This window comes from Dama dama, chromosome 23, assembly GCF_033118175.1.
Source record: "Dama dama isolate Ldn47 chromosome 23, ASM3311817v1, whole genome shotgun sequence".
Classification (NCBI taxonomy): Eukaryota; Metazoa; Chordata; class Mammalia; order Artiodactyla; family Cervidae; genus Dama; species Dama dama.
The window spans coordinates 12,106,271-12,128,967 of record NC_083703.1 but is presented as its reverse complement, the minus strand read 5'-3'; the positions used below and the strand labels follow the sequence as shown (position 1 = coordinate 12,128,967).

The window sequence follows — 22,697 nt, the reverse complement described above, 5'->3', positions numbered from 1 at the left end:
AGCACAGCCAGAAATAAACAAATAAATAAAATTATTGTAAAAAGAAAATGCCGAGAAGTAATCACCCAAAATGGAGACAAAACACAGCAGTGAAGAAACCAGGCCGTGGGGAAAAATCACTGTATTTTGCTATTGCCGTTGTTTGAAGTCCATGCCAAACAAAACAGTAAAGTGTTACCATCCTGAGCTGATGCAGTTTACTAAATCAAATGGTGCTAAAAAGATTCAAATGAAGCCATTCCCAAGTCTGACACATGAGCAGTTCAAGACTAGTGAGACAATACGATGCCACACAAGTTCCAGTGACATTCACCAGTGGCCCCAGGGTGGAAAGGACCCAGTTCTATAAAACGGCCCTGCTCCTGGCAGCACCTGCCAACATCTGGTGTAAAGCCACCACCACCCTGACTCACCCAGGAACTGGACTCCGTAGGAGAAAGAAGCCTGGGACGAAGTGCTGGAAGTCAGGGCTGCCCATACCCCTGCCCTCACTGACACGGGAGCAGCTCTGCTTCGTGGGAGCTGACTTTGAATGATGCCGTAAAAGTCTTCCTAAAATGCTCTCCTGTTTTAAGTCACAGGATTTCAGAGTTTTATGGTTACTGAACTTGCTTGTCCATTATCTTGATAGACTTGGGGAAAATATCCTCATTTGACAAATGGGGGAAACGAGGCACAGATATATGGAGCCCAAAGACAAAAACTAGGCAGTCTAAAAGCAGCCTGTGTCCCAGGTGAGACCGGGATGCACCCACACCCCATCTCTGTAAGCACTGACGGGTCCCTGCGCTCCTCTCAGGGGCCCATTTTGAGCCAACTCTGGCTAAAAGTCAGGTTCCACTCCGAGACAGGAACCCAGAGGAAGAGCAGTTTGGGGGCAGAGGTGAAGACAGAAATCCAGCCTGGAATGTGCTGAGTTTGAAATACCTAGCAGGCACAGAGGTGGAAATGAGCAAAGGCAGCTAGATATCTGGCCTGGGGCAAAGACACTAGCTAAGTAAAACTTCCTGTGAGCAAAACTTGACACACAAAGCTACTCAGAGCACCATCTTCTTTTCCCCACCTCTTCAAACAACACAGCCAGGGAGAGCACCTTACTGTCTGAGCCGCCAGGGTGCCCAGAGAGAATACCACATTTCATCAAACCCAAGGTGCCCCTGATGCTAAGACAAAGGACAAAGGAAAACTGCTGTCAAAACTTGACACGATGAATTCTAAGACAGCGTTGATCATAAGATGCGCCCGCAAGAACTTCCCTAGTGATCCAGTGGATTAGAATCTGCCTGCCAATGCAGGCAACACATATTCAATCCCTGAGCTGGGAAGATTTGACGTGCCATGGAGCAACTAAGCCCCTGTGCCACAACTACCGCGCCCAAGTGCTGCAATCACCGAAGCCTGTGAGCGTAGAGCCTGTGCTCCACGACTGGAGCAGCCACTGCAGTGAGACACCCGCGCACCACAATGAAGAGCAGGCCTCATGCACCTCAACTAGAGAAAGCAGCTGTGCAGCAACGGAGACCCAGCACAACAATAACAATTAAAAAAAAAAAAAAAATTCAACCCAAATTCAGAGAAGTGAGAAGATGAAAAAAATGCCCTCTTAGAAAAGATGAAATATGGTAAGCTTTTATCAGTGGCAGATTTTTACATTGCAGTGAATCCAGGGCAGACATTTGTTTTTGTAACTTTTTATTCTGATGTACTTTCAAATGCATAGAGAAGTTGCAAGAACAGTACAAAGAATTCGCCAACATTCTTTGCCTAGCTAACTTCACCAGTGACTTGCTTTCACTTTGCCCCATTGATCATACGTCCATATGATCATTGTCCATATGATCATTTTCTCCCCTCCCCCTTTCCCCATGAAGTTTTAGACTATGTGCTGTCTTATCCTTAAATATAGAGTTGGTCAGAAAGTTCCTTCAGGCTTTTCACAAGATGTAACAGAAAACCCCAAATGAACTTTTTGTCAACCCCCTGCTTCCATATGTATTTACAAACACAAGGACATAGTCACAGCAGTTATCTGACTCAGGAAACGTGATATTGCTAGCATACTATTGGCCCATCCGCCTTCACACTCAAATTTTGCCCACTGACCCAATAATGTCCTTTACAGCTACCCGCCAGTCCACAATCCAGTCCACAGTTAAGCACTGTATATAGTTCTCAGATCCCTTAGCACTCTTTCAACTGGAATAGTTCCTCAGTCTTTCTTTGTGTTTCTTGACCCTGAAAGTTTAAGAGTACAGAGGTCAGGGCTTCCCTGATGGTTCAGTGGTAAAGAATCTGCCTGCCAATGCAGGTTCCATCACTGATCCAGGAAGATCCCACGTGCCCTGGAGCAACTGAGCCCATGCTCCACAAGCCGAGCCTGCGCTCTAGAGCCCACACGCAGCAGCCTTCGAGCCGGTGCTCCGCGGAGACGCCACTGCAGTGAGAAGCCTGCGCGCCGCAACCAGAGAGTAGCCTTCACTTGCCCAACTAGAGAAAAGCCCGAGCAGCAACCGAAGACCCAGCATACCCAGAAAAGAGGCCAGAGGCCAGTTACTTTGTAGAATGTGACTCAAATGTAGTTTGTCTCCCACAGGAGATTCAGGTTACCGCAGCAATACCCCAGGCAAGGTGGTGTCCTTCTCTGCACCTCTTATCGGGAGGTTATCTGGGACCGTAACTTTGATCAGTCACTTAGTTATGGGGCATCCACAGCAGGGCAGTCAACGCCTTATTTTGTGTGTTCAACTTGAAATCATGAGTATTCAAAAAGAATTAAAAATGTATCAAGAACTGCTTAATTTTGAAGTCACACTGCTGCATGTAACTACCAGCTATGTTTTTACTTTTTTGCCACAGAGCAGGACTGACTAAGTCTGATAAATTATGTAGAACCTTACAAACGACCTGTTAGAGCGCGACCAGCAGCGAGCACAGGTCACTGATGCAGACAGTGGCCCAGTCCAGAGGCAAACTCGCCCTGTCCCTTTCTTCATCTAGGTCCTCAGACAGCAGCGGCTTTCTCGGGAGCCAAACCACGGAATCGGTCACCTGGGTCCAGGGGGCTCAGTGATGGCTGCAGTCAGCAGTATCACGCCCTCCCTGTTATCACAGTGTGAGGGGAGGAGTCTGGTCTGTCCCCGGCTCTGTGGTCCGGCCCCAACTGGAGAACCGGTGATGCTGCCCACTTTTACTTGGCTTTGCCCACTTCCGGGAACGCAGCCGGAAGCCGAGAGCCAGGTGGCTGGACCGGGCGGTGCCTCGGGCCCCCTGAGCACAGGGAGGATGGAGATGCTCCAGGTACACGGAGCGCTCCCTGGGGTATGACAGGCTGCTCATCAAACTGTCCACTGAGCAGACCGTCTTGTTGGTTGTTAGAGAATTTACAACCATTTACAAAATTCTTGTGCCCTGAAGTGAGAGAGAGAAGGTCGCTCAGTTGTGTCCGACTTTTTGCGACTCCATGGACTGTAGTCTGCCAGGCTCCTCTGTCCATGGAATTCTCCAGGCCAGAACACTAGAGTGGGCAGTGGTTCCCTTCTCCAGGGGATCCTCCCAACCTAGCGATCGAACCCAGGTCTCCCGCATTGCAGGCAGATTCTTTACCATCTGAGCCACCAAGGAAACCCGTGTGCCCTGTAACTGAACTCCAAATCTGTGAGTATTTCATTACATGATGTGATGTTGGTTGTTAAATTCACGCCATCTGTGACTCTGAGAGCAACCCCACCACCAGGTGTGAACCACACTCCTACACTCCAGCTCTTTTGTCACTGTTGTTAGTTGTTATTGTTACTTCCGAGGACAGGCACATCTAGGAGGCTCACAGAATGCAAGGCCAGCTTATTAAGCCATCCACACTCTTGTTCACAGATGGAATTTGGTTGACAGTTCCTCTCTTGTCCCGCACTTAGGATGACTAGACAGATCATGTTAGTCACAGCTTCATGGGTTTTTTTTTGTTTTGTTTTCAGTCACCAACACTGAAAAACCCTCATTTTCTTTCTAATGTAAAGAAACAACGTTATCACTGAGGCAGTGAAGTACCAGTCTTCGAGATGGGAACCACACTACGGCCAGCTCAGCAGACTGCTGTGAGCACCACCCAAAGGAATTTACCCGAAGCACTGAGAAGAGAGCCTGGCCCACAGTGAGTGCTTAGCCACAATTTAAACACAAATCACCAAGAGAATCGGCTCCATTTCTGACAGTAGCTCAGCGCCGCATGGGGCCCAGGTACCAGGGACACACCACCTGTGCAGTGAGCCACACAAGCCCGCCCAAAGCCTGCACCTCAGCCCCCAAGTCTAAGGAAGGGCCATCCAGAGTTGAGAAAGAAAAGTGCAACTATCAGAGCAGATGCAAACTCCAACTTCCACCAAGAAACTAAAAACACAGAATGCCCACAAGAACCCCTTGGTCCCATGGTTCACAAACCAAACAATGCTGACAGTCGGAACCCTTTGGTGGAGAGGTCTCACCAGGGGGCTCAAGGTCACCTCGGGGGGGATGGGGAAAGGAAAACCTTCTGCTACCACCACCCGCCAAATAGCTCCAGGTAGAGTCTGGCCTCTTGCTTGTGATTAACCAAATTGCTGGCCTTGAGCCTGAATTCCTAATTCATACTTGAAGCCAAGGACTAAGCTAAGTTCAAACCTAAAGTCCAGTTACAGCTACTGCCACTCAACTTTTTAGGGAATGACCTGGGAATCAGACGGGAAAGTGGCCTGGCACCGGAAACACTCTTCCAAGTTGGAGGGCACTATTCCTTCAGTCAGAAGCCATGCCATGCACCTGACTCCACCTCTGAAACTTCTACTTCAAGGCACGCCAGACACTGTTCTTGCCTCCTTCTTCTAGACCTATCTTGAGTCAGGGAAGGAGAGAGATGTTCAGCAACCGCCTGTTTGTGGCAAGATCCAAAGCTAAGTGTCCAACGTAGAAAGAACATGGATAGAGGGATCTATCACATGCCCCAAACACCACATGCGCCATCTTCAAAAAAAAAAAAAAGAAACAAACCAGCCAGTAACCAGCACCTAAAGCCACTCACCATAAAAGGACAGGATCTGAACACCTTGAATACTCACAGTTAGAACTCTGCAACTCTTCTGTTACTCTATTTCCCACCACCAGATGTTCGTAAGGACTCAAGACACAGAATCAAACTACAGTAAGTCCCCTACACATGAACGAACTCCATTCCAAGAGCATGTCCTTAAAGCCAATTTGTTCATAAGTCCAACAAAGTTAGCACTGGTACCCAACTAACAAAATCAGCTATATAATACTGTACTATAGTTGGTTTATAATACTTCTCGCACAAATGAAACAAACACAAAAAAATAAAGAAAAAAATTTTAATGTTACAGTACAGTACCTTGAAAAACTACAGTACAATAGCTAGTACACAGGGGCTGGCATGGAGTGAACAGGGAAGAAGCGTTACTGACTAAAGGAGGTGGGAGATGGTAGAGCTGAAGGATCATCAGCAACAGATGGAGGACAACCTGCAATTTCACTCCTGCCTGATGGTGATGGGACGCACATTTGCATCTTTGAAAGTTCACAACTTGAAGGTTCATGTGTAAGGGTACTACTGTAACACTAAAGGATGAATCCCCAGCATGTTGTGCACAATGACACAGTTCATCCACTTCCAAGCAGCCCTGCAAACCGCAATGTCTAGGGTAAACATGAGCTAGAGAAAAACAGCTATCCATCAAAGTTTATATAAACTCTTCAACTGAACAGAATTCTCTGGTGGTCCTATGGTTAGGACTTCAGGAAGGTGGCACAGGTTGGATCCTTGGTCAGGGGAACTCAAATCCCACAAGCAGAGTGGCCAAAAAGAAAAGGTAAATAAGATAAATTCCTCAATTAAAAAATGTTAAAACCCTAACTTTTTGATAAACTATTCTCCTAGTTTGATGATGTAAAATGTTATCTGAGATTCAGGTGCTTTGGAGATGGCTTGTTATTTTACCATTCTGCAAAACCGATTATCTATTTTTTAAATTGAACCTGAACTATAATATAATCTCAGCAGCAGCCCCTCAAGAGCAGTTTACCGTCGCTCGGTCCTATTGCCAGTGCTGGCGGTGGGACCGCGAGCATCACTCGACCCTCCAACCTGGACCATCACAAGACCACTGGCTTCCCAGTTCTTGCCCCCAACTGCCCCTCCCTTGCACCACCACCCCCGGGGCCGTTCCACAGCTCTGCCTAAGTCTCCAGGAGCAAAAAGGAACCGAGCGACCTTCCTCACTTCCATCCTGTGCAAATACACAGCTCAACACGGAGTTTCCAGTTATCAGTACGATTTATGGGATCCGCGGCTGAGCGCACCGGCCGGAGGAAAGCCGCGCTTCTGCAAAAACTACTCACAGCAGACAAAACTCATAACAGACTTTTCCGCCCCAGAGCGTGAGTCCTTATTTCTAACAATTTTTCCAAGTGCAAACTCGTAATACAGCAAAAGGAAGCAGGTAGGAAGCAGAGCTTCTGCACAATGAGGTGATCTTACTCAGAGCTCATCCCAAGCAGTAACTGGACGCCAGCAGCCGCATAGAGGACCGGCCCGGCCACCTTGGGACCCCAGTCGATCGCCCGCCGGCCACCTGAGCCAAGGTCCTGGAGCGCTAGCCCAGACGCGACCCACGAGAGGGCCTGGCTCTACCGAAGCCGCCCGGCGCCCGAGGGTCTCTAGGGAAGCGAGTTCCCTCCGGACTGCCTCAGGGGCCCCCAGGCCCGGGGGCAGAGCGAGGCGCGGGGCCCCGGCCCGCGGTCCCAGCGCCCGCCACTGTACGCCCCCGGGTGCGCGATCACCCCCGGCGCCCAGCTCACCTGGGCTGGGGCGTCTCGGGTCCCGCCCGCGCGGGGACAGGCCAAGGGCGCGGGCGTGCGCTCCGCTCCTACCCGTGTCTCGCCGCCGCTCTTTGTGTCTGGAGGCCCCCGAGCCGCTCTCCTCCCCGCCTGCAGGCGCGGAGGTTGCTCCCGGCGCGGGGCACAGAGGGCCGAGCCCTGGGCGGGACCAGGGGAGGCGGAGCCTGAGCCGGGGGCGGGCCCCAACTTAGAGGCGGAGCCGGAGGGGCGCGGCGGGTCGTAGAGGCGGGGCCAGAGACCGCGGGACCCTCCGCGGCGGGGCAAAGCCGGGGGCGGGGCCCCCTCTAGGGGCCCCGGGGGCGTGGCCCGTGCCAAATGGGTGGGGTCGGTGGGCGGGCCCGCAGTGGGTGGGGCCCCGTCTGGAGTCGGCTGGGTGGGGATCCTAACGGACGAAGGGGCTACGAGTTGCCCTGGGAACATCTTGGGAAACTTTAGAGCCTCAAGGGATGAACCTGGGGGCAGACCTTGCTGATCTCTGTGAGCAATGGGCCCCTGTTCTCAGGTCTCGATCTAGCATCCTCTTTTGGAAGCAAGCCAGGCAACACACCCCAAACCCAAGCTGAGCACCATGCTCTGCTGCTCTGAGTGATGCCAGAGCCTTTACGCTGTGCCTGTGACCTTTCCCAGACGGGGAGGGACCAGCAGAAAGTCACGCCATGCCAAGGTGGTCAAGCTGCCAAGACCCTGGTCGATTCCAGTTGATGGAAATTCCCCTAAATTCCCAAGGGTGCGTGCTGCCAGAGTAAAGACTGTCTTTCCTCTCCTGTTCCTTACTCTCTGCTTGCTTGGGTTCACTCTCACTCACCAGTTGGAGAATAAATTTGATGTCGAATGATGCTAGTGGAGGTGACAGAATCCCAGCTGAGGTATTTAAAATCTTAAAAGATGATCCTGTTAAAGTGCTGCACTCCATATGTCAGCAAATTAGGAAACCTCAGCACTGGCCACAGGACTGGAAAAGGTCAGTTTTCAGTCCAATTCCAAAAGGGGCAATGCCAAAGAATGTTCAAACTAAAGTACAATTGCATTCATTTCATATGCTAGCGAGGTTATGCTCAAAATCCTTCAAGTTAGGTTTCAGCAGTATCTGAACTGAGAACTTTCAAATGTACAAGCTCAGTTTAGAAAAGATAGAGGAACCAGAGATCAAATTGCCAACATTTGCTGGATCGTGGAAAAAGCAAGAGAATTCCCCCAAAAATCTACTTCTGCATTACTGTGTTAAAACCTTTGACTGTGTGGATCACAACAAACTGTGGAAAATTCTTCAAGAGATGGGAATACTAGACCACCTTTCTTGTCTCCTGGGAAACTTGTATGTGGGTCAAGAAGCAACAGAACTGGACATGGAACAATGGACTAGTTCAAAAGTGGGAAAGGAGTAGGTCCAGGGTGTTTAAGGTCTTATTATTTAACTTATATGCAGAGTACATCATGCAAAGTGCCAGGAGAAATATCAACCACCTCAGATATGCAGATGATACCACTCTAACGGCAGAAAGCAAAGAGGAACTAAAGAGCCTCTTGATGAGTGTGAAAGAGGAGTGAAAAAGCTGGCTTGAAACTCAGTGTTTAAAAATCTAAGATCATGGCATCCGGTCCCATCATTGCATGGCAAATAGAAGGAAAAAAGTGGAAGCAGTGACAGATTGTATTTTCCTTTGCCCCAATCCCAAAGAAGGGCAGTACCAAAGCATGTTCAAACTACTGCACAGTTGCACTCATTTCACATGCTAAAGTAATGTTCAGAATCCTTCAAGTTGGGCTTCAAAAGTGTGTGAACCAAGAATTTTCAACTGTTCAAGCTGGATTTAGAAAAGGCAAAGGAACCAGAGATCAAATTGCCAACATCTGCTGGATCATGGAAAAACCTAGAGAATTCCAGAAAAACATCACTTCTGCTTCACTGACTATGCTAAAGCCTTTGACTGTGTTCAGTTCAGTTCAGTCACTCAGTTGTGTCCCACTCTTTGCGACTCCATGAATCGCAGCATGCCAGGCCTCCGTGTCCATCACAATCTCCCGGAGTTTACTCAAACTCATGTCCATTGAGTCGGTGATGCCATCCAGCCATCTCATCCTCTGTCGTCCCCTTCTCCTCTTGCCCCCAATCCCTCCCAGCATCAGGGTCTTTTCCAATGAGTCAACTCTTCGCATGAGGTGGCCAAAGTATTGGAGTTTCAGCTTCAGCATCAGTCCTTCCAATGAACACCCAGGACTGATCTCCTTCAGGATGGACTGGTTGGATCTCCTTGCAGTCCTTGACTGTGTAGACACAACAAACTGTGGAAAATTCTTAAAGAGATGGGAATACCAGACCATCTTACCTGCTTCCTGCGAAACCTGTACGGAGCTCAAGAACCAACAGTTAGAACTGCACATGGAACAGTTGACTGGTTCAAAATTGGGGAAGGAGTATGTCAAAGCTGTATATATAATGGGTATAATTTGAGCAAACTCTCAGAGGACAGAGGAGCCTGGCATGCTGCAGTCCATGGGGTCACAAAGAGCTGGACATGACTTAGTGACTGAATAACAACAACAAGATGGGAATCACAGCGCCATATACTGGCTGTTTGTGAACCACCGAGTCATTTAACCTTTGGTTTCCTCAGTCTCCTCAAATGTAAATCAGAAATTTTAAAAATAATCACTGGACAAGCATGTGTGCTAAATCATATCTGACTCTTTGGGACCCCATGGACTGCATCCCGCCAGGCTCCTCTGTCCATGGAATTTTCAGGCAAGGATACTGGAGTGGATTGTCATTTCCTCCTACAGGGGATTTTCCTGACCCAGGGATTGAACCTGAGTCTCTTTTGTCTCCAAACTGGCAGGCAGATTCTTTACCAGTGCACCACCAAGGAAGCCCAAGAAGCACGTATCATGTTTAAATGAGCTAATCAGTGGCTACTTACCTAAGGGAGGCAGGGAGACCAGGAATCCTCCACCTTGGATATTTAAAAATTAAATGCTAGTGGGAGGACTTCCCTGGTGGTCCAGTGGTTAAGAATCCACCTTACAATGCTGGGGAGACTGGGTCCATCCCTGGTTAGGGAGTTAAGATCCCACAGGCGGTGGAGCCTGAAACTACTGAGCCTACACACTGCAACTGCAGGGAAGCCCTCGAACAGCCCGAGCGCTGCAACGAAGATGCGGCCACTGAGACAAAACACAGCTTACATAAACAAATAAAAGAGTTAGATGTCTTAAATATGTAAGTAAATAAATGCCAACGGGTACGTCTTACTGTAACTGAAAGTGGGAGTCTTGCTGCTTGCTGCTCAAACACCAATAAAGAGGCAAGGTTAGTGGAAAGGAAAGTTTGCTTTATTTCAGATGATGGCAACGCATGGTGGGGAGTGGAGAGCAGATTCCTGTCCAAAAACTGACTCCCCACATCCACATGGCTCTCCTACTTTAAAATTTTTTATTTTGAATTAGCATTATATTTATAGAAAACTTGCAAAAATAGTACAAAGAGTTTCCATATACTTCTCACCCAGGTTCCCCTAAAATTAACATCTAATACAACCATGGTTAACAGAACCAGGAATTTAACCTCCATACATTACTATTAACTAAAGGCCATATTCAAAAAATCAGAAACATTTCCAGCTTATCTTGTTTAGGTGGAAGATGAAGTTGAAACATTTCCCAACACTTTAGGGAGAAATAAGGTGTTCTGTTCTCACCACTACTTGCTGGTGGAATACTGATTGAAATTGTTTTACAAACTGAGTATTGTTTAAATTTAACCAGAAATTGGGCTCAGTGGTAGATTCCAGTGCTTTCTTTTAGAAAGATATTACCTTACCCACAGTCTGGATTTGAAAGAAAAACTAACCCCAAATTCTATTGGTTAGTTTGTAATCTTGTCCTATGAGAAATACTTTCAGTCTCTCTGTCTTGAGAGCATGCTTAATGTCTGGATAGACTAGTGATGCAAGGGGCTTCCCAGGTGGTGCTAGCGGTAAAGAACCCACTTGCCAATGCAAGAGACGTAAGAGATGAGGGTTCAGTCCTTGAGATTGAAAGATCCCCTGAGGGCATGGCAACCCCCTCCAGTATTCTCACCTGGAGAATCCCATGGACAGAGCAGCCTGGCAGGCTACAGTCCATAGGATCACAAAGAGTTGGACATGACTGAAGAGACCTAGCATGCATGCACAATGATGCAAGAGAAAGAACATTCAGGACATGTTGGGTGGGGATCAGCGTAACCTTAAGGTATGAGAGGGAGAAACTAGGGCTCTAGAGTTCTGAAGACCACTCACAACATAAGATGCACCTTATCAGGTTACACCCAAGGCTGGCACCTCCCAATGTTTCTCCTCCAATCTCTGTGTTGTGACAAATGACACACATCCCATAACCATGTATTCCTTGACTCAAGGCTTTGATGGCTCCACATTTACTAGGCGGAGGAATCTAGATTCACAAACCCTAGTCCAGGATTGTTCAGACATCCCAGTGCACCTTCCCAGCTTCTTTCTTTTGTCTCATGAAGCCCTGGCTCCAGCAAAGCCATGTACTGGCTGCCTCTTGTGGCACTCTTGCCTTCGTGTTTTTGACATGCAAGGCTTCTATCTGCTTGAGTCGATCCATTCATCAAGGTTGCACTCCAGCCTGATCACTTTGGAGAAGACACCCTCGGGACCGTCTGTCCAAGTCATCCAGTAACAGTCCTCTTCTGCTTTGTGCCAATCATTCTGTGGTCCTGATCTGTTATTTATGTCACTGTCTGAAGTTCCACTGCTAAGTCCTTGTTTGAGTCCCACCAAGATTATAGCTATAGCTATAGCTATATATATAATGTATTATATATATATGTTGGCTCTCCAAGCAGCTAACAGGATCTTAGTTCCATAATCAGGGATAGAATCCATGCCCCTTGCAGTGGAAGCAGAGTCCTAACCAGGGACTTCCAGGCAATTCTGAATCCCACCTAGATTATAAACTCCTGCAGTCAGACATAGTAATTTTTGTCTTTACATCCCCCAAGACACATTAGTAGAAAGCCTGGTAAGTGGGGGAGGGGGGTTCATTATTTTATTGGATTCTCATGTTGATGCTATGTTTCTGGCGACTGTCTCAGTACTGAGTGGGGAAAAGCGTAGTTTTTCTCTGTGAAGAGATAGCCTAGTTTTTCTTTGATAACCTATCATGAAATTGCTATCTATGAATTCCAATGTCTTTCAGGGAGTTGAGAATGGCCAGCAAACCTTCAAACGGCTCTGCTGTGGCAAACGGCCACAAAATACTAAATTTGTCTTTATAGTGTTAACTCACAGATTTTTCATAGTCAGTTTTCAACTTAAAACAACAGCAATCAGATGACTTAACAGAGTACTTTATCCTTTAATCCTTTTAAAGGATTTATCCTTTTAAAGGAAAGAGTTGCCATATTCATATTCTTTTTCCCTGGGAGTCATGGCTAAGCGCTGACCTCGGCACGTTTGGAAAACATATTCATTTGTAGATATTGTTGCTTCATTACACTTTGATGAGCCTGGATAACGTATGTTCAGCTTATTAACTCAGTTTGATTATACCATGGAAGTGACAAACAGATTCAAGAGATGAGATCTGATGGACAGACTGTCTGAAGAACTATGGATGGAGGTTCGTGACATTGTACAAACCATCCCCAAGAAAAAGAAATGAAAAAAGGCAAAATGGTTCTCTGAGGAGGCCTTACAAATAGATGAGAAAAGAAGAGTAGCAAAGGGCACAGGATAAAAGGAAAGATATATCCATCTGAATGCAGAGCTCCAAAGAATATCAAGGAGGGATAAGAAAGCCTTCCAAAATAATCAGTGCAAAGAAATAGAGGAAAGCAATACAATGGGGAAGACTAGAGATCTCTTCAAGAAAATTAGAGATACCAAGGGAACATTTCACGCAAAGATGGGCACATAAAGGACAGAAATGGTATGAACCTAATCAAAGCAGAAGATATTAAGAAGAGGTGGCAAGAATACACAGAACTATACAAAAAAGTTCTTCACGACCCAGATAATCACGATGGTGTGATCACTCACCTAGAGCCAGACATCCTGGAATGTGAAGTCAAGTGGGCCTTAGAAAGCATCACTACGAACAAACCTAGTGGAGGTGATGGAATTCCAGCTGAGCTGTTTCAAATCCTAAAAGATGATGCTGTGAAAGTGCTGCACTCAACATGCCAGTGAATTTGGAAAACTCAGCAGTGGCCACAGGACTGGAAAAGGCCAGTTTTCATTCCAATCCCAAAGAAGGACAATGCCAAAGAGTGTTCAAACTACCACACAATTGCACTCATTTCACATGCTAGCAAAGTGATGCTCAAAGTTCTCCAAGTTAGGTTTCAACAGTACCTGAACTGAAAACTTCCAGATGTTCAAGCTATTTTTAGAAAAGGCAGAGAACCAGAGATCAAATTGCCAACATCCATTGGATCATCGAAAAAGCAAGAGAATTCCAGAAAAACATCTACTTCTGCTTCATTGATTATGCTAAAGCCTTTGACTGTGTGGACCACAACAAACTGGAAAATTCTTAGAGATGGGAATACCAGACCATCTTACCTGCCTCCTGAGAAATCTGTATGCAGGTCAAGAACCAACAGTTAGAACTGGACATGGAACAATGCACTGGTTCAAAATTGGAAAAGAGTATGTCAAGGCTGTATATTGTCATCTTGCTTATTTAACTTATATGCAGAGTACATCATGTGAAATGCCAGACTGGATGAAGCACAAGCTGGAATCAAGATAGCCGGGAGAAATATCAATAACCTCAGATATGCAGATGACACCACCCTTATGGCAGAAAGTGAAGAAGAACTAAAGAGCCTCTTGATGAAAGTGAAAGAGGAGAGTGAAAAAGTTGGGTTAAAACTCAACATTCAGAAAACTAAGATCATGGCATCTGGTCCCATCACTTCATGGCAAATAGACAGGGAAACAGTGGAAACAGTGGCAGACCTTATTTTGGGGGGCTCCAAAATCACTGCAGATGGTGACTGCAGCCATGAAATTAAAAGACGCTTGCTCCTTGGAAGAAAAGTTACGACCAACCTAGATGGCATATTAAAAAGCAGAGACATTACTTTGTCAACAAAGGTCTGTCTCATCAAGGCTATGGTTTTTCCAGTAGTCATGTATGGATGTGAGAGTTGGACTATAAAGAAAGCTGAGCGCTAAAGAATTGATACTTTTGAACTATGGTGTTGGAGAAGAGTCTTGAGAATCCCTTGGACTGCAAGGAGACCCAACCAGTCCATCATAAAGGAAATCAGTCCTGAATATTCATTAGAAGGACTGATGCTGAAGCTAAAACTTCAATACTTTAGCCACCTGATGCGAAGAACTGACTCATATGAAAAGACCCTGATGCTGGGAAAGACTGAGGGCAGAAAGAGAAGGGGATGATAGAGGATGAGATGGCTGGATGGCATCACCGACTTGATGGACATGAGTCTTAGCAAGCTGCAGAAGTTGGTGATGGACAGGGAAGCCTGGCGTGCTGCGGTCCATGGTGTCCTAAAGAGTCAGACACGACTGAGCAACTGAACTGAACTGAACTGATTGTCTCACAATTCTGGGAGGCTGTAAGTCCAAGATCAAGGTGTTGGTGAAACTTGCGGCCTCTCTCCTTGGCTTGCAGAAGGATGTCCTCCCCCCCCCCACCCCCCCCCACCCCGTGTCCTCATGTGCCCTTTCCTCTGAGGGCATGCGCATGCGTGCTTGGTGTGTCTTCTTATAAAGATACCAGTCCTAGCAGATTAAGGGTCCACCCTTATGGCCTCATTTAACCTGAATCACCTCTTTAAAGACCCTGTCTCCTAATAGTCACGTTAGGGGTCAGGACATCACGATATGAAATCTGGGGGGGGCGGGGGCACAGTTCAGTGCAGACACCTCTCCTCATCTATGGGTCCCTCACCCTCCTCCTTACATACCAGCTCCTTCTCTTCTCTCACTCCAGACCCACTTTCTCTTTTTCTGTGGTTTTAACTCATTTGCCCTTTTAAGTGTTCACTCAGGAGAGTGGAATGTGCTGAGTTCACAGTCCTTGGACCCATGGTTTCACCTCAGGCCTGTTTTGCTTGGCTCGATGACCAGAACCCTTCCTGTGGGTGACTCCCTCCCACACTGGGCTTGTTACAGTCCTCACCCTCTCTGTGCCCCCGCGACCCGGCTCCCTTGGTTCCTCCTTAGGGGGTCTGGCCTCCCTGGGAATTCATGAGTGGAACCCCCAAACTAGACCGTCTCAGTCCCAAACTGTAAGACCTGCACACTGAGGCTTCTTTGGTTTCCCCAGGCAGAGAAGTTCAGAGAAGTCAAGGGTGGGAGCCCCTCAAAGAAGCTGGAGTTCAGAGACAATGCCTGACAGACGGGCAATCGCACCCTGGCCCACATCTTAGAGGAGATTCCCAGCCTCTGTCTCCATCTCTCACCCAGGCATGTTTTACCCTGGTAAAGGAATCACCTCTTTCACACGTCGTTTTTATTCAGTCACCACACACACACACACACACACACACACATCAGTCATACCCCACACCATCGTAACACCCCACTGCACACAATCCCACTAAACAGACACCCCACCAAGCACATGCATACTCATTGCTCACACCGACACGTGCAGCCCCTCTCCTCACAAACTCCACAACATACACCCCACCCCTCACACGATTCCACTGCATGTACCCCACTACTCACACACGCCCCACTAATAAGCACTCCACTACATGCAATTTCACACACATATACTGCAGTACTCAACACATATATTCACACATACACACTCCTACAAAATCTACGTGTACACACAATCCCACTACATACACGCACAACCCTCCATATTCACCTCACAACTCACATATGCACATGAACACAGTCCACTACACCCATATTCCTCACACACCCATGCACACGTACCCACACAACACTGTATTCGCCCCCCACTATTCACACACACACCACCACACAAAACTTGTGTGCACATATATCCACCCCTTCCATGTACATGCACACACACTACATATGCAACTCTCTACATATATCCACCTCTACACACACACTTTCTTTCCACTATCCACACCCCCCATATTCACATTCACACACCCCATTACACATATGCACACAAACCCACAAGCTCACACACACAAGCTTTACCCCTCCTTATTATAAAATGCTGATGACAACGCTCTCCACACCCCTGAGCCTCATATCCAGGAGTGTCCTTCCTACCTGTCCAAGCTGCATGTCACCATTCCTTACTCAAATCCCTTTCTTCAGTCAGGCTGATCACTTGCCTTCTTTGGAGGCTGTGAACTCCTCCTGACTGCTCAGCACTCATTGCCTGCCACTCAGTAGGGGTCTGATAACTTTCTGTTGAACTGAATTCTCTCTATGCAAATGTTTTGACTCAGGCTTTTTATTTTTTAAAAAACTTTTTATTTGGCTGCACTGGGTCTTAGCACATGGAACCTTCTCTGCCACATGCAGGATCTTTAGTTGCAGCATGTGGGATCTAGTTCCCCGAGCAGGGATTGAACCCAGGCCTCCTGCATTAGAAGCTTGGAGTCTCAACCACTGGTCCACCAGGGAAGTCCCAGGAAGGGGTCATCTATTTAGCACTATACTCCTTCTTTCTTATGTACCAGGATGTCAAAATTGAAACTGTGATCTAAGTCAGTAGATATCAGACATCAAAAGTGAGTGTGAGACTCCCTCAAGAGTTTTCAAGGTAATTAGTTAAGAACCAGTTTCCTGATTTTTGAGGTTCCTCCCCCTTTTCACAGCATAAAAGTTAACAAAGTAGAGGTGGAGGTGGAAGGGACTTGATGGGGTTTCTTTGTGCAGTTATTGCAGCCTGGGAGTCCCAGTCCCCTGGAGAATGGTAGAACTATCTCCTTGACCTCAAACTTACAGAGTCGAGTCCAATGAGGAAATTCAGAGAGGGTGACATACATTTGCTGGAGAAAGCATGCAAGTTCCAGGGTCCTGGGGCAGCAGTCAGAACAGAGTGGGGAGGTGGTGGGGGTGTAACTCCACTATCAATGGTGGGATAAGGACACGAGAAAGAGGCTGATGTGGACCAATGTGGAGTCCTTCTCATCCAGGACTGCCTGGGAGAGAAGGGTCTCACTCGTCAAGGCTGGTGGTGAAGAGGTCTGGCAGAGAACCAGGACTTGGGTGGGGGTGGGGGGCAGCCAGCTGGAGAAGGGGCCCGGCAGCAGCAGGAGCCAGTGGGGGCCTCAAGAGGCCCAGGCAAGCCCACAAGGTAGTCATGGGTGGAATCTGTCGGGCTTGCAGGCCGTGGAGCCAACTCACGACGGCACAGGCTCCAGCCACGCGACCTCCTCCCTGTCCACACACCGTCCCCTGCCCCGCCCCTGGCTGCAAGACGAGCACACGAGCCAGCCTGGCTTCATCTCCACTGGGAGGCTCCAGGAATCTCAGGCCTTGAGGGGACAGGCAGGGTGCTGGGGTCCTGTTCTTGACCAAAGATGGCAGTGTGGACTCATCTTGGTAGGCTCGACCTTCTGCTCGTCTGAGCACTAGTCTCCATGCACTGGCAGGGAGAAAGTTTCGCATCTGAGTAGAAGTTAAAAAACAATAGGTGACAGGAAAGTTTCATTTTGATTACATTCCAGAGTCATCCGTGCTCAGCGTGCTGGTTACATGCATGTTTCCTCAAATTCTTTTGTTTTTCTGTCTGACTACCTGGTGCTTCAAACGCGGTCCCTGCATTCTCTTTGATCTGCCATACTGTCCAACACTTGACTGGGGAGGTATTTGCTGGGCTGGGCAGGGGGACTGGCTGGGGCCAGGTTCTCACACCGTGCCATCCAGACTGTCTCACCCACTGTAGTGTGTACCCAGGGTACTGACTGTTCTGCTTTGGCTCCGTGTTTATCATTCCTACAAGGAGGAGTCAGCCGACTGATCCACAAAATTTGCGCATTCCAAGGAGTTAAATCTAATAAACAGTGCTGTTTTCAGAGGAGCACTGTAAATCTTATTTCAACGACATCTGCTGGACACTCAGTGAAGAACCGTATGTGTGATTTTTAAAGTGTATTTTGTCAATTATTATTTTATTTACTTTATTATGTTTTCAAGCACACATTTCAAGCTTGGGAGATGCACAAAAAGATTATCTCTAACTATTAGGAACTCAGTAAGTATTATATAGGTGATATTAAACCAACAAATAAACCACCACAAAATTTAACTTTGAAATTATTAAAAGCTTGGGTTGAGGATCTTATTCATTGATCAGCCTGATGCCCAGGAAAACAAAATCATGACATCTGCCAGGAAATCCATGGAAATAACTGTATTATCAATGTCATATATGTAAAGAGTGGTTTAAAAAAGACAGTTTTGACCTACCAAGGTCACATGACTCTTCTGTACCTTTCTTTTTGGCCACACCATGCAGCTTGTAGAATCTTAGTGCCCTGACCAGGGATCGAACCTGGGCCCCGGCAGCGAGAGCACTGAGTTCTAACCACTGGACCACCAGGGAATCCCTGTTAACTGTTAAACTTCACTGTAAAAGTATAAATTGAATGGATTATATTCAGAAGGGTTTTATTATGAAGAAATCTGAGTTTAAGTCTTAGAAGTGATCATAGGAACATAGTGAAGTGAAGTCACTCAGTCGTGTCCGATCCCGTGGACTGTAGTCCACCAGGCTCCTCTGTCTATGGAATTTTCCAGGCAAGAATACTGGAGTGGGTTGCCATTTCCTTCTCCAGGGTATCTTCCCGACCCAGGGATCGGACCCAGGTCTCCCTCATTGCAGGCAGACACTTTAACCTCAGAGCCACCAGGGAAGCCCTTCTAGGAACATAGTTGCCTATCAAAATAAATATCTTATGTATAAGCAATGTTGAAAATTCAGGAACACAGGATCATAACAAGCCCTGCCATCACAATCAAAGTCAAAGAAGAAATGTATACAAGAATACAGAGAATGAGGAAGTTGGGGGAGAGATCTTAAGAAATAAGCTGCATATATAATTTTTTTTAAGTTTCAGGCATGCTGTAAATCTCCAGCTCAAATGAGCAGCTTTTCTCAAACTGTGGGCACAGGACTAGTTTTGTGGAGCTTGACCTACACTGAACATAGACTGGATAGGCTTCCACAATAAAGGCGAAAGAAGGGAGTACGCGTCTAACACTGCTTCTACATCAAACCCAATGGAAACTATCATAAAGGAATTTAAACACACACACGCACACACACCAACTGGGAAAACAGGCACTGATGGCAAAATTGTGGAAACCAAAAAGCATGGGGACAAGTGGCAAAGGATTTAGTAGATGCAAGAAAGCGGAGACTAGCCCAGCAATGAGAAATGCTGAGAAACCAGGAGGTGCACAGCTACCCCTTCAAACATTCAGGCACTGAAACCACCAGATACCTCAGTGTTCCAGGAAAAGAGGAGCTGCACTAAGGATGGTGGGAGAGGTGTTCCAAATACCAATGGAGGGAATCCCCTGGGAGTCCAGCGGTCAGGCCTTGGCACGCTCACTGCGGGGTCCAAGCCCTGTGTCCGGGAACTAAGAGTCCATAAGCCACGCAGCACAGCCTCACCCCCCGTCAAAAAAAAAAAAAAAGTGGTAAAGATGCAGATACAAATAGATCCCTGGATCCTTGCCCCCTCCAACCTGGTCCTAATTCAACAGAAGTCATGATGCTTCTCTGGAATAAAAACAGAGGGTCTCCAGACCAGGGGCACCACATACAACCGGGCTCAGGTACAACCAGAGATTAGTGACGGCACGTGTGTCCCTCACCACATGCCTTCCTACCCGGCTCCCAGGGGCTGACAGCAGACCTCTGCTCTCAGCCCGGAGTCAGAGATTCTTCTCCAGGAAGCCAGACCAAGAGCAAAGACCTTAAAACATTGACCCCAGGCGTTTTTCAGGTAACTGCCTACCAAGAATCCTACAGAAAAGGAACCTGAGTATACAAGCCCCATCCATTCATGCAGACCTTCCAATCGAGCACTTTCATCCCTTTTCTCTTACTTGTGATACACAAGGTTTACTGGGCATTTAAGGAAAGCCTCTAATGTGCACAAACAGACCCAAATAAACAGAAGACAGCAACATGGAAGATACAGTGGATTCTTGGATTCTTCAAAAACGTAAAAAAAAAAAAAAAGATTATTTTAGGGGTGATATTCCATTCAAGCCAAAAATAAATGCTATTAAGAATATTTTCTTAAAACTGAAAAAAACTTGGAAATTAAAATACATAATGGCAGGCAGGAAAAAAAATCAGTAAGATTGAAAGGTAAAGCTGAAGAAATCTTTCAAAAAGTAGAACAAAATAAGAGATGGAAAACTGGGAGAAAAAAAGACAACAAAGTGGAAGGTCAGGAGAGGCGGTCCAACACCTGAGGAGTGGGAGGTTCACAGAGTGGGAAACAGAGAAGCAGAGCGCTTATCAACCAAGTAGGGACATTTCTCTAGGACTGGAGATCGTGAGGCTTTGTCTGAAAAGGTTCAAGAGGATGAAAACACAGCAAGGGACATCTTCATGGACCACTGGGGGGAAAAAACAAAGTTCTAACAGCTTGAAGAGAAAAAGAAAAGTGTCACAAAGTGGCCGCTAGGCCACAGAGCAATGCCTTTGAAATTCTGAGTGGCCTCTGACTACATGCTGTTAAACTATCAATGCTGGGAGAAGAGAATAAAGGCATTTTCAGACACTCGAGGTTTGATCTCATCTTTATAGGGAAACTGCTCAAGGACGCATGCCACCGAAGGGGGAACAATCAAGAAGGGGATGACACAGGGCACAGGACATCTAACGCAGAGGTGAAGGGGGTCGCTGAGATGGGGTACGCCCCAGAAGAGGGCGGGCAGAGGAAGGGCGTCACGGCTGTCCCGACCTCAAAGTGGACAGCATGCCAGTCAGCAGGACGGTCGCCTTTATAGGTAGTGGATGGCTGAGCTCAAAGACGGATGCTCCCAACAGGAACAACTTTCAGAAGCTTCATGATGTTTTACATTGGTATCTTAGCAAGATCATTGCTCTCTAAAATCAAAAAAGCAGAAATAAAAAGCTGACTGAATCAGAGGAATTCTGTACACTCATACCTACCTATATACGCAGAGACACAGGAAAGTGCTGACTGAAGAGGCCTTTTTAGGGAGGCGGGTAGCTGGAAAAGAGATGAGATGGACGTTTTGCTATGCACGTATTCTTTCTTTGACTTGTTCCAAAATGAAAAAAATACATTCCACCATTAAAAAAAGGATGGAATGAAAATCATGCATCATGCATCATGCATAGCAAGGAAGTAGCTTTGTTAAACAGGTAAAACTATGTCTAATACACACACATTGAGTCATGTGTTTAATGGAGTGTGACAGAAAATGTTTCCTATTGTGGGCTGCAAAGAAATCTGACAGGGCTAAATCGAGCACCTCTGCAACTGAACAACTGTCTTTCCTACAATGTCACACTCACTGGGTCCTGGGCACTACCATATCTAGGATGTTCGTGCACCAGTGGGCGGGTGTGTGAATGGAACCAGAAAACGTCCATCCTTGTGTCAGTGTCCCACGTGCACGGTCCACTCGCGTCTACGAGGCATTCCTCCATAACGACAGTGTTTGGGTGAGCCTCTGGACAGCTGAGGATTTGTGGCTTTCTAGGGATGTGGGAAACTATGAAAAACAATAGAGAATTATTTTAAAACAAACCCCCCAAAAAATTATTAATAATGTCTATTCCAAGATTTCTTAATGTCTTCTGTAACATTCCATTCAGAATGCAAAAAGCCAAAGTTCTTCCCTAAGGATGGGTGCAAATGGAATGTAATAATACATTACAAGAAACACAATTATGTCATTCCCCACCAGATCACTTTTGTTGAAGAACTGCTCACTTAGCAACCAAGGTGTCCACCTGTTGAGATCTGCTAGAGACCCCAGAAACTGGGAGCAATGAGCCTTCTCAGGGAGCATAATGAACGCAAGTGCCTGGACTCTCATGGGCGAACTCAAAGGACAAACCCTCAGCACCACACTCGCCCCCCTGAGAAATCACACACACAACCATTTTCCTATCAGCATCCTTCAACTTAACAATTTAAAACATCTACACTGCAACTAAGGTCACATGGGCACCACACGTAGAAGAGTTACACACAAACATTCCCTGTTCACAGGCGTTCAGTTTCAGAGCGACAGCGAGTTTCAGAGCGACAGCGATGTTCTTCACAGTCAAGGGCACAATCACATTTTAAAACATTAAGAGTGGGATGCACAACAGACACTCGCACAATGGCAGAGAACCCTGTTCTTGGTAGAGTACCTGAAGGAGCCATTGCTATATATACCCGAACAACTGAACAGTTTACATTAGTAGTTTCCTATACAAAAGTTAAAAAAAAAAAAAAAGTACCCCACCAAAAAACAACCCAGATCAGTATTTCTTTTTTCCTTAATTAACTCTTTTATTCTAGGTACGGTTGGTGAAATCATGAGACTTTCCAGCCTCCTGGTCTTGAGAAGTTTTTCAAGTTGCAGGATGCCTCACTTTGGACTTTTAACTAGTAAGCTCAAAAAAAACCCTGAAATGGATATAGAAATTTGTGAAACAATGACAGTTTCCAAAATTTGAAAAACAGGAGATTTAAGGCAGATGATAACACCAAAAAGAATCAGTCAAGCATTAAAACGGCACCCTGGAAATGGTTAAGAGTACAACCTAATCTTCTGTCAGTTTTCATCATATGGTGAAACTATCCTGTCAGGAGACAACAGGTGAGGCACAGCATGACCAGGACG

General features: G+C 46.7%; 1 protein-coding gene across 7 annotated transcripts in view; it reads right to left on the bottom strand.

Annotated features, from left to right (window-relative positions):
* The window catches only part of NINL (ninein like), a 114,610-nt gene that overhangs the window by 83,396 nt on the left and 8,517 nt on the right, over positions 1-22,697 (bottom strand). For 4 of the 7 annotated variants that reach the window (XM_061125989.1, XM_061125994.1, XM_061125995.1 and 1 more), the window contains exon 1: positions 6,844-6,995. The exons of 2 other annotated variants lie outside the window; for them this stretch is intronic. The gene's annotated coding sequence lies outside the window, so the exon portion shown is untranslated. Of the gene's footprint in view, positions 1-6,843; positions 6,996-22,697 lie in introns of those variants that run through there. One more of the 7 variants, XM_061125992.1, reaches the window with a different exon arrangement.